The sequence below is a fragment of the Columba livia genome, chromosome 15 (assembly GCF_036013475.1).
Source record: "Columba livia isolate bColLiv1 breed racing homer chromosome 15, bColLiv1.pat.W.v2, whole genome shotgun sequence".
In the NCBI taxonomy this organism is placed as follows: domain Eukaryota; kingdom Metazoa; phylum Chordata; class Aves; order Columbiformes; family Columbidae; genus Columba; species Columba livia.
In genome coordinates, this window is record NC_088616.1 from 16,862,254 (window position 1) to 16,875,018 (window position 12,765).

The following is a 12,765-nucleotide window of genomic DNA, read 5'->3' on the forward strand; positions in this document are numbered from 1 at the left end:
TAATTAAAATAAGAACTTCATAAGAAGGAAGTATGAATTTCACAAGCCAATTTAAATGCAGACTCTCCAAATGCGGCGCACAGGAGCGTCCTACGAGGGCCCGGGAGGCTGGCAAAGCGGATTAGTAAACGCCTGCCACTGCCCTGCGTGGCCGCAGGAACGCAAGGCCAGCGGAGCGACCGGCGGGGGGGAAAGGGCCCCCGGGCCGCTGCCAGGCTGCTGTAGAGCCAACGAAAGCCACAAAATGGAATACGAATCATTTAAAAGCAAAACTATATTAAGAAATTAATAAGCATGCACTCACATATGAAGCGAGGGGATGAGACTAACATGGTTCATGATTTGGTGTGGGTCAGGTCAGACTGAGAAGCAGATCTGGTTCTTCTACATTTTAAATATAACCTCTGGAGAGCAGAAAATGCAAAGTCAGGCTGCATCCCAGCCCTGTGCTGTTCACTGACACGGGTTTGCGGCCAAGCCAGAGAGATCCAGAAAATAAAGAGTGGGATTTCTCTAAAGCATTTAGAAGTGTTGGCACCCAGCAATCTTTGGACTCCCTGTGCAAATCAGGCCACCCCTCATTGGGACTATGAACTGACATGATTATTCCAGAATTAATCAATGGAGAAATCAGATTTCTTTTATCTTGGATAGACGCCTTTTCCCACGAGGACACTGCAAGAGGAAAGGGCTGAGCTCTGGAACAGCGCTGCCGTGACACTGGGGTAACAGAGATGGCTTATTTCATGGTGCGAGTCATACGCATGAGCCTTAAATTCCTCAGGCACTTTCAGCCATTTCTTGCAGATGTCCTAAAAACCATCACCAGGACTTGGAGACTTTTTATCAGAGTCCGAGCTGCTAAGTAGTCAGTGCAGGCAGGATTACTTGTTACTGAAACCTTCGGCCACAAACTGCCGCTTACATAACACGTAAACCTCAGTGGTGGAAGCAAAGGACGCAGCCGGGAGACACGTAAGAGTTGTTCATACGCAACCTCCCCAAACCCAAGCTGGGAAAGCAGAGGCCGCATTCTGTCCTAGTTGAGCCCCGGCGAGCGCAGCCCGTGGGCAGCGGGGGCCCAGGGGACCGGCGGGAGAGCCGGGCTCGGCCGGGCCGCACGGACGAGCCTTCATCTGCACCCAGACCGAACCGCACAGCCGCGCTCTGCTGACGCTCTTGCGAGGGTTCTGCAGCAACAACACTTTTACTACATGAAAGTCACAGATCCTCTTTCTCAAATGAACACACAAGAGAAAGGCTGAAAATAAACTGCAGAGAAAAATTATCACAGCTGCCACCAGACACAAGAAGAGCTTCACACTGCTTCAAGTAAAACCCCCAGCACAGGGAGGAGTGGACAAAAACAGACTGTGGGCTCAAGCTGGGGCTGCTTCCCCGGGCAAAACCGTCACGGGAGGGGAAGGACGAGGAGCGAGGCACAGTCTGTACTAAAAACAAGTAAATTGCAATGATCAGCGGGTCTGCAGAGCTGGAAGAAAAAGTCTCAGTGTGCAGCGCACAGCAGCACAGGAAAGATTGACTGCAGGAGGAAAACAACACTTCAGGGGAGATCCCCCTTCTGCGGGATCCAAACAACATTCAGAAAGCCACGTCAGGCGCCATCTGCCCCACAAACCCAAAGCGCCCGCACGCGGAACGGCACAGCCGCTGTGCCAGCCAGAGCACACAGCCCAGGGCTGAGCGCGGCGGGGACCCCGTTGGACACAGGACGGATCGTGGCAAGGACCGCCGTCACCACAACGACCCCGATTGCAGTGAGGACCACCATCAACACAACAACCGCCATCACAGCAAGGACTGCGATCGATCATTGCAAGGACTGCTATCCCCCCAAGGACTGCGATTGCGGCAATGACCGTGATCACAGTAAGGACCGCCATCACCACAGGGACCATGGCAAGGGCCACGGCCACGGCAAGGGCCACCATGACGGGCCCGCAGAGCCAGCGCTGGGTGCTGGGCAGCAGGGCAGCGCCCGGGAAGCACGAGATCCAGGCCGAACGAAGCTCTCCCTCTCCTTCACACCACGCGCTCCAGAGATTCAATTTCTCCTCCCGCTAAACTTAACACAGTGGATGTTACAGCGGCATCGCTGAGTCCAGAATTTAGCACACCCAATTACTGAATTTGCTCTCTGTGTGCATCTAAACCGCGTTTGGTGAAAAGAAACATAGAAGGAGACACGATGTCCAACACATCCCCCATGCTCACAAGCTCCGCAGCGGCCTGGGGCTCCGTCTGACAGCAACAGCCCTCCCGCGCTCTCCGTATCTGTGCTGGACCAGCCAGTGTCAGTAATTCAAAACAAAGGATTTTTAGTCCTTGAAAATCACCACCATGTATTTACTGGTGGCTACGATGACAGTGTTAGTAATTCTTTCTCTGGGATGTTTTTTTCTTTGTCTTGAGATCCATCAATATCCTCCGGGATGGTTTTCAGCTTTTTAAGCTCTTAAGAACATACTTAGGTTTCCACTTTGTTGCTACAACATTAATTTGGAATTTTTAAAAGTGCTCCTCTCACAAAATTCAAACAGGCTTTTGGCACAATCAAAGCACTTAATCCCTTGAGGTTGTTTTACAAAAAGAAATGTAATCAAAATTGATTTTCAAAATATTGGGGAAAATGGTTTTGTAATTGAAAAAGTCTTTTTGATGAAAATATTCTGAGCAGTTCCAAACCACCCATTTGTTCTCCAGCCTCCTTGCTCACACGGCACCAACACCAAAGCACAAACAAACACGGAGAGGAGCGGCTCTTTTGGAAGCACTTGGTCTCCTGCTGGATGTGCAACCCGGGCTGTGAGCCCAGAGCCTTTCCCAGCCGAGAATGGACCAGAGCCCAAGAACTCTGTTCTTGGATGAAATAGATAAGCGACCTATCAACACTGATCAGAAGAGCTGTCCTGGTGCACATGGGAGTCTCTTAAAGATAGTCAAGCATAATTTTGACATAACCCCCTGAAAATGGCCTCCTATAATAGAAGCATTTCAATGGTTCTTCAAACTCGAGTTTAATGTGGCCACAACACAGAAGCCGTTGCGTTCCCTCCCGCTGGCTCTCCAGCCCCAGCCTGCTCACAGCTCCCCATCACTCAGAGAAGCAAGCACAGCGAACCGCTCTCTCCTTTTCCACCACACCTCTATTTTCTTCCCTTCTTTACCTTTTCCTAGGCCCGTCCTCCTCTCCCCGGGCCGGCCCCGCTGCGGAGCCGCCGAGCCCTGCGGCAGCTGGGACAAGGCTCCTGGGCACAAACCCTCCACGCGCCGGCCGCGCTGCTTGCGCGTGCGAGTGGGGCGGGAGCACGCGGGCAGGGCCCCGCGCAGGGCGAGCGCCGCTGCCCCGCTGCCGCTCCCTCGGCGCTTTAGCAGTAACGGTAAAATGAAACCGGGCAAGAAGCTTCCAGGCACAAAGCATTTGAGTAATAATAAGGCCCGAAAGCTGTTAATCAAAGAAACATTGTTAACCTGCCTCTTCAGATGGGAAAGTGAGCTGCAGGGAGAAGGGATTTACCTCCCTTTACTGAGAAACGCCAAATCTTAATCTGGTTTTCTACAACCTTCCCTAGGAACAGAGAAGCGAAAGGGAGTATTTCAAGGACACTTTACGTAGACACTAAGCTACATGGTGATCAGCATATGGGGGGAAAGACAGCCTTATCTTTTCCAGAAGCCACTTTAAAAACTCGTTTTGACCTTTCATCTCCCAATCACAGAGACTATCTCGCACGAAATGAAGTCACCTGGATCTGGGAGAAGATGCTCTCAACTCGACTCTCTTGTGAGCTTTGCCCCTTTAAATTTCAAGCAAAGCAAAAATGTTATCTCAACGGTTTTCCATTTTCTCTTCAGGGCTGGTACGGCAGGTGGAGTTACAGCGCGCTTTGGGACGAGGGGCAAATACCAAAAATACCAAAAATCAGAAATTCAGTTCAGGTGGGATTTCAGACTTTTTTCTTTCTCCTCCTACAGGGAATCTACAAAATCTGCACTGAAAAACCCCTTATCCAGGATTGCATCAACTCAGCAAAATTGTCTGAGAGCACAGAACTTTTTTGCTGATCACGCTGTAAAGCGTCACTTCTCCTGGCTTCCCAAAGGTAATTAGCAAACAGAATAGCGATTCTTAAATACCTTTTTCTGCTTGGCTGCGGAACCACACGCACGCTGTCTGCTCTGAAGGGAGTCCTGGGGACGTGCAGGAGCACGTCCGGCGCGGCTCCCCCGCGGTGCTGCCGATGGAAAACACCCGCCTGCTCCACGCGGGTCCTGAGAGCCCCTTGTCCTCCTGCGCACCAGCCAGCGCCCACAGCCTCAGCTGCTGCACGGGAGCCCCGCCATCGCGTACAGAGATGCACAAACCTGTAAGAGCTCAAGATCTTGCTCCCACTTTTTCACACGTTCATTGGGCTTCTAGGATACCATCTCCTATTGTTTTAAACGCTAGTCCAAATTCGAGCTGGTCAAAGCGCACTACAACCTGTGACAGTGCAAGACACTGCTCTAAAGTGATGGGTTCCTCTCTGAAAGTATAAAGTTCCTTTCATATCACTTAGAACAGACCCGTCGTTTTCCACAGCGCCGCCCTGCTCCCGGGGTCAGCGACGGACAGAACTGAAACACGTGCTGTGCAACCGGACACGGGCACATCAGAACACGTGTCCGCAGGCGCTGGCCGAACACAGCACAGCCTTCAGTCCCGCTGCCCTGCGTGAGCCCACGAAACACGTTCAGAACAGCAAAGCCTAAATATTGCATGCAGCAACTACAGCTAAATCCTTGGGGTTTTGTGTTTTTCAGAGTTCGACCCTTTATGAGAATTAACCTCTCTTCTTGATGATACCTGTACTTGCCTCTGAATTTCCTATTCTAAACCTGAAAAAAAATTGACACATTCAAAATATTCAAGGGAAAAAAATGCAGTTCTGGGCATCTGAATCTCCCCAATGCAAACACTACAACACAGCTACCCACAAAACAATGACGTGAGAGACATTCGTCAATGAATGGGAATCAGGAAAAAATATCGCATGCTGCTCTAAGTACTAGCAACCAACTAAAACGGTATCTGCGAAATACAGGTCACATCAGAACAGCATTTGTCAAAGAGAGGTCACGGTTTAGACTTGAATGCCTAGCGTCAAGATCACAGAACACAAAATATGCTTTTAATTAGCAATTAAAATTACAAAACTAACGTTTCTTATTTAACAGTTGAACCCACGGCTGGTACCAGGTTGGACCGTCTTGTTTCGTGAGATGCCTCTAGACACAACTGTGCTTTGGAGACCAGACATAAGCAATTAAGAGTGCTGCTCGGGACCTGGTGTCGTTTTGGAATGGTCCATCCTGATGCGAGACCGACTGGTCTGTGCTGAGAGAAGAGCCGGCGCAGCATCTACGATACACACGAGCCAGCCTGCCCTGGACACACAACGTGGAATCCAGTGTAACGTTTCTGCAGTAAGAACACAAATCCCGCCAGGAAGATGCTGACGGAGCTGACGTTCTACTCAGCAGTGCCCTAACAAAAAGCAGTCACTCATCAGTTTTTGGTGATCTGCCTACAGCATCCCATACGCTGCCTTCAACACCCAGGAAATCTCACAACAGCTTATGTCAGGTACCTCTGTCATGCAGTACAAGTTAGTTACAGCTATGCCCCGCTTCAAGGAAATCAGTATGCATTTGGGAGGAATCCTGAACCTGGAGGCACATGTGAATTCTGGGAGATTCAAGTTTTTAGGGGTACAACCACCTTCTACTTGGCACATGCATGTTGATGCACGTCACCTCGGGGAAGCATTTATAAGGGAAAAATCTCACATTCATCTTCCCCTTAGATATATTCCCGTAAAAGTGAGTGGCAGTAACCTGACCACACCACGGGGATCGGCCCCTCTGCCAGGAGCGACCCACGGAGCAGTTTTCCCACCGCACGGCCTCTGCGGCAGAGGGGCTTCTCTTGCCCCTCTCCACAATGAAATGTGGGAAGAACCAGTATTTTGCACTTCCACTTACATTTCTGCTCATTCAGTGTTGCAGCAAGTGCCTTAAGTGCCCAAAATGGCCCTTTGACCCCCTCTATAAGCCCCGCCGACTCTCAGCACGCTGTATAAGCCGTAACTGCAGAGGCAAGGAAAGCCGGGGAGCAGGCAGCGGCGCCGGCTCCCGCCACGTTCTGCCTTCTCGCCTCAAGGGAGACGTGACCAAAGTCTTCAAGGTAGCTACAAAAAGGAAAGGACAAGAAACACCGAGTTTAAATAGCAATGAGATAAGATTTAAATTACACAGTAAGAATATATTTCTAATAGTACGTCTAAAGAAGTCCTGAAATGGATTTACTTGCAGAAACTGGGAACTCTAGATCATTGGAGGCGTTTGAGAACAGGCTGGAAGCTCCATGTCATGTGCCCCGGGGCAGAGACGTGGGCTCCGTGACCTCTCCGCGTTCCCTCCTGCCCTGTTATCCGCTCCATAAGGCACTTAACTACCACTCCAACATACAGCAACTGGGCTGCGAACCACAACTGTAAGATAAGCTCTTTTGCACAGTGCTTCTTTCAAGATCAACTCTGTTGTATCTGCTGCCTTCCCAGCAGAGCGCTGAGGGCTCCTCAGACAATGGAAAGACTCAGAGCCACAGCAGCTCATCTTTGAATTTAAACAACAGCAACAACAACAGAAGAGAAAGAAAGACAGAAAAGGTGAATGTTGGCGAGACCGTCCTTTCTGGTTTCCACTCACATCAAGTCCCTGCAGGTTCACTCAACTGTCTCCCTGCTACACCCTGGAGTAACTGTACGTGACCTTTGCTACAATGGTGCTTTTCCTAATATGCAACACCATCAGAAGTTTGGAAAGAACAATCCAATGTCAATCCAGCTTCTAACTTAGGAAAAATAGTTATGCTATGAAGTAGCATCCTAGACTACTTTGTTATTTACACCATTTCGAGGCTGACACGGTGACTGAGCACGCGTGCTCCTTCTCGCACTCCACACTAAAGCCGCAGGTCCGAGTTGCCGCGCTGTTTTGTGCAGACACGCTACGGTTTTGTGGTAGTTACAGAACAATCACTTGCAGAACACCTAAGTACACCCTCTCGTGCATGTATTCGTATAATACACATGCAAATCTGTCCATCGCTGCACTTGAGTTTATTCTCTCAGAAATTCTTGCCAAAAACTGCACAGTGAGGGAAATTCACACGGGAAGACAAATACCTGAATACTTAGAAGCAGCTGCTCTCTGACAACCCCGTGCTCTCCCGAAGCATTTGAATATGAATCATTATGGTGGTGTATCAAGCCCTTAATGTTCTTTCAATGCTGAGTTTCTCATCTGAATTGCACTGGGACTTAATAAACACAGGGTTTTTCTTTCCCTATCTCATATTGACATGATTACAGTAACTATGTATAATTATCTGCATAGGTAAATACGCTAATTGTATAATTACAACATTCAGGTAAATCCTGGCATACAGAGAATGTTCTTAGGGCAAGCAGGACACAATCTGATAGGTGTAACAGAACCAGAAGTACTCCTCTTATTTCCCATTATCGATATGTAGAGATAAAACAGAACAGAATTGATCCACCACCCAGGTGAGCGGGGCTGGATGGCGAGCCCTGCCGTCACGAGAATGGAACTAAATAAATACCGTAGTAACTGCAGGGTATCGTTGTCCAGCGTATCATCTGTGTGCTGCCAGCAGGACAACTCGATGTTGAACTGGATCTCCTTACTAACCGTCTCAAATCTGCAGAAGGCTCCTTGGAAATGCAAAATATGTCAGTAGTTATTTGTCTTTGTGAACAAGATCTATTAGGAAAAATGAAACCAAAATTGTACACATATACTGAGAGGCAGAGAAAGACAGGGATGCAAACCTCTTCACATTTTGGTGCTTTATTTTTTGAAGAAGGAAACAAGGGCAAAGACACCTAAAGAGAAACATGCAGACTTTATTTCTGCCAATGATTTGATGTGTGATGTTGGATTAATTACTTCATGTCCTTTATTTCCTTTCCTCCCTCTGCACTTGCATTGACACCTGTCATCTTGCATTTGAACATCAGCCGGCAGACTGAGACGCTGTACTCGCCGGGGTGTCCCAGTGCTGCCGCGGGTTTCAATCACACATTAGAAAAGAAGCTGAGATTTGTCTGATCAAGGCAGACGTGACCTTCAGGGATGCAGGAGCAGAGAAAGAAAGGGGAAAAGGGTGCGTGGTTGTCGTTAAGAAGCGACAATTCAGCTGGGATGACTTCCCAGTCGATTAAAGAAAAAGGAAAACAAACACCCAAACCCCCAACTCTTAGGAAAGGAGCGAATGTGCATGATGCTGTCAGCAGCTGCAGCACTGCTGGGAGCTCCGAGAACACCACTCGACACCAGAAACATTCCGGTTCCAGCACAGCAGTAAAGTATTTATGATGCCCGTGAAAGCATTCACTTCCAAGGCAGCAGGAAACAGGCTGAGGTGAAGCGCAACATCGCAACCTGTCACTAGAACCGTGGGCTTGTGTCCATCCTGATACCAGCCAACATCGCCGAATGTGCCTCAGGGGGATCACTGTCAATGGTCTTTAAGGTAAGAAGTTACAGCACCCACAACTATTTTGTGTGCAGAACAGGTCACACCGGGCCTGCTTCACCCTTCTGTGCCCAGGATCAGTAGCAGACCTTGTAGCACACACGAATTCTATACATAGATGTGCAGGTTTGGCCAGATATGCAGAAGTCCTGTAAGATGAGCTGTATTTTTGCGTGAGGAAAGGTCAAGAACAGGTGCATGAGGTGCAGGGCTCCATGCAGCAAAGCTCTGCCCTTGCACACTGGTTGGTAAAAAATATCTACCATGACCTCAAGGAACCTGGTTACTGATGACGTCTCATCTGGAGGCGCTCGGCTCTGAACACCTTTGAAAACTGAAGTAACAGGTGCTCAGGACCCCTGTGAATCAGACCAAAGTCATCCCGACCCGGCCGCGCCTGGCAGAGCCTCCCAGGCCATCGGCTCCCGCTGCTCCGCGCCGCCACGTTGCTCGTTGGCAGATACAGATGGCCCGGCTCACGTACGGTGCGCCACACACCTGCATCTCTAAAGATCCAAATCCACTTTTAAATTATCACTTATACCAGGTCACACACAAATGAATTTTTATGCTCTACCAATTTCCCAGAGACCTGAAGTACTTACACACCAGAAATAAGTCATTATAATCCCTGGGATCCAAGCCAAATTCTTTTATTGAAAGCACGCACTATGTATTAAAGCACGATCCTTCTATGCGCGTGGCCTATTTTCACAGCATTGGGCTCACAACGGCCCCAGAGAAAGCAGAGAGCGGAGCTGCCTGGTGGCCTCGCTGCTCACAGCCCCCGACGCTGCTCATCCCAACTGGGTCTGATACAACACCGCACGTCCTTCTACATCTTTTATCCACCCAGTGATCGAAGGCGAAAGAACTAACCAGAAATGACAAGTGAAATGACTACATTTCCGGACCTGGCAGCACTCTCTATTTTTAATTCTAGCAGGGCTGTGAATAGACATTAAGGTACGACTTGGGCAAGAGATTAAATAAGTGATTCTAGGATTTGAACTCTGTTATACCCACCCTGATCTGAGAGTTCATTTGGCAACAGGCCACGAAATCTGCTGTTTCCTCACCTTGCACCAGATGCTCTTTATTCCATGTGAATTTTCCCTTGTAAAAATTCATTACTTCACAGTGCCACCTGGAGCAGCCACCAACAGACTCCACTGATGAGAGGACGAGATGTCTAACCAGGTTAAAGAAGTCTAAGTGAAATTTCCCAATAAAATATTTCTAAGAACAGTTTCATACTCAGTGTCTGAAATACCTCAAGATGGCAGCTTGTGAACAATCTGATAATTGTAAAAGATTAGCGCCATATTGTACCTACACTAATATTATAATTCATCTATAATATTTTTACAATTCTGTTATTTCTTGAGTGCCTTATCCTAAAGAGACTTCAATACCTGAAAACCAGCTGAAGTGGGAGGGAGGGGAAGGGGGGTAGAAGAAAGATTGCCCTGGCCTCTCCCCACCAGAACAAACCGGGAGAGATCTCCCGCGTTCTCCTGGCTAGGCAGCAAGTTTGTCATCGGCCCGGTGGGTGTTGGTGAAACGCTCTGGGTCCCTGTTCGTGCGAGCGCTCTGCCACAAGACAAACCCGCAGGTGCACTGCGCGTCCTCCCCCAGAGCCCCGGGGGGCCCGGCCAAGGCTGCGGCTGCCAAGGGGGACAGCTCGTTATTACGTTTTAACACGTGTTTGGGTGGCCTGGAAATCTGCTTTCACTGTGCTGTGTCAAAACCGTGTTAAAAACATAAAAATGAAAGAATAAAGGGTTTTTACGTTACCAGTGGGTCAGGTAAGCCTTAATGCTCTCCTCTGCTCCTGCCGTGCACGGGCTCGAGCTGTGTGCAAACTGCAGAGGCGCAAACAAGGTTTCTGGACTATGAAGCCAATCCATTGCCGTAAGCAGAAAAAGCACCAGGAGGTCCATGCAGCCAGCGAGCGGGTGCTGGGGGTGCATCGCATCGCATCGCAGCCACACGTCCTGCGCCGGGTCCCGAGTCCAGCCCCCCAGCCCTGCTCGCCCACCGCTGCCTCCCAGAGCGACCCCACAGCATCATCAATCCACGTTACGAAAAGCAAGCGTGAGACGATCAGAAACGAAGACAACGCTTCCTCGGTGGTCATGCCCAGAACAAACTCCGGTTACCTTCAGCGAAGCCTGAAAGCTACCTAATGACCTGACAAAGCGAGTCATTAGCAACATTTCACCTCGGTCTTAAAATATTTTCATTGCAAATGACTCTCCCATTAGATGAATGCCCACTGCAGAAAGTAATTACCCTTTCTTTGAACTTGCATTGCAGAAACTGAAACAACTTTAAAAAAAAATGACAGAGAAGAATAAGCACTCACTTTTTATGAAGTTCCCCGTTCCCTGTCCTGGTGCCACACCAGAAGCACAGCGAGGGGCACGCGAACAGCCCAAACTGTTAGCAGTGGAGATCAAGGAGACTGCAAACGTGTCACGACCAAGAGGAAGCTCTCACCAGCCATTTCCATCACACTGCTCCTCTGACACGTGTGAACTGATGGGGCAGCAGAGCTGGGCTGGGCTGGGCTGGGCTGAGAAGACCAGACCAGAGTTGAGCTGGGCTGGGCTGAGCTGGGCTGAGAAGACCAGACCAGAGTTGAGCTGGGCTGGGCTGGGCTGGCACTTGGGTCCCAGCTGGCAGCTCTGAGGACGCAGCACAGAACTGCTGGCTCCCTGCACACGTGCTCCCCGTGCACAACAGGGACAGCAAACACAGATTCCTACAATTCATTGAAAACATGCACCCTGACCGAAGGCCGAGTTTTCTAGCAGGTTTACTTGCTATGTGTCCTGGGCAAGCCGAGTGTGGAAGCCGCCAGAGCCGCGCTGGCACGTCCCAGTTCTTCAGCTCTAGAGACAAACATCCACCTGGAACACCAGGAATCACCCACTTATCTTTTTCTGTATGTGCATCTGCTGAGGTACACAGGCTAAAATCGGGGTGAATGCTCTGTCATATATGTGTGTATGTATGTGTATAAACACACACAGACATTGGAAAGGGAAAGGAAGTAAACGGAACTGTCAATTAATAACAATATCTTAATTCTTTGTTTTACGTTCATTTTGTGTTCATTCACCCTGGCTTTGACTCACGATAGGAAGTCCATATGGCAAAAGGTCTGCCCAGATTCCAGATGTACATTTCAGGACAATGATACAAGACCAGGCTATTAACAAAAATAAGAGATCTCTACATTAAGAAGCCAATATATCTCTTCTGCGGCAGAAACGTGCCTGTGTCTCTGCATAGGATTTTTCTGAGCTTGTGAAAAAGCTATTACAGAGGATGAATCACAAACACAGCAACATTTACCAGTGCGTGCTTTAAGGGAGCAGAAGAGAGAATAAAATTGACCCTATCATAAAATATTTACTTTTTTTTTTTAAATCACAGTACAGAGAAAACAACAGGAGAGAAAAGGAAGATGATGTTCAAACAAAGTCTTCAAAAGTGATTTTCTTCAGCAAAGCTGGGAAGGGGGGTGATGGGGAAGGGAAGATAAACCCTGAGCCTACACACATCACTTGAGCACGTTCTGTCCCCACAGAGCTGCACACCCGGCCCTACAACCCTCCTACAGCCCTACAAGCACCAGGAGCCGCCGCTGCCGTGGGACGCCCGGGGGCTCGCCCGGCTGCCATCGGCTGCAGGGAAAAGTCCAACGTTCTTATCGCTACAGTTATAAACAGCTTCGGGCTTTTTACTTGGGTTGGATTGATTTCCGCGTGTTTGAAGCTCAGTGCAGGTATCAATGGGTGCAGCATCACAGCATTAATTCAGAATTAAACCCCTCTGGATTTTGAGCAGCTTCAGCTTTCACTGTGAATATTTCTACCATCTCTACTAATTGCACCCAGTGGAATTTTCTGAAAGTACAGCTCTATTTTGGCGGTAAGAAAAACAGATTGCATAGACTTTTTAGAGGTTTGAAATCAAAAGGAAAAAAACAACAAAATCAAATACCACCCATAGCTTTAGTGAGAAAACCCCACAAGTTTTCCTACTCAGCCACTTTCAACAGTTTTTTGTTCACTCTAAATCCTCCTCAGAACCACCATTTTCAGAAAAAAAACCCTGCACATATCTGA

At 48.8% G+C, this 12,765-nt stretch overlaps 1 long non-coding RNA gene across 5 annotated transcripts in view; it reads right to left on the reverse strand.

Moving 5' to 3' along the window:
* The window catches only part of LOC110356114 (uncharacterized), a 157,608-nt gene that overhangs the window by 49,105 nt on the left and 95,738 nt on the right, over positions 1–12,765 (reverse strand). The window contains exon 1 of one of the 5 annotated variants that reach the window (XR_010466420.1): positions 10,995–11,185. The exons of the other annotated variants lie outside the window; for them this stretch is intronic. This is a non-coding gene — a long non-coding RNA (uncharacterized LOC110356114). Of the gene's footprint in view, positions 1–10,994; positions 11,186–12,765 lie in introns of those variants that run through there. 5 annotated transcript variants of the gene reach the window in all.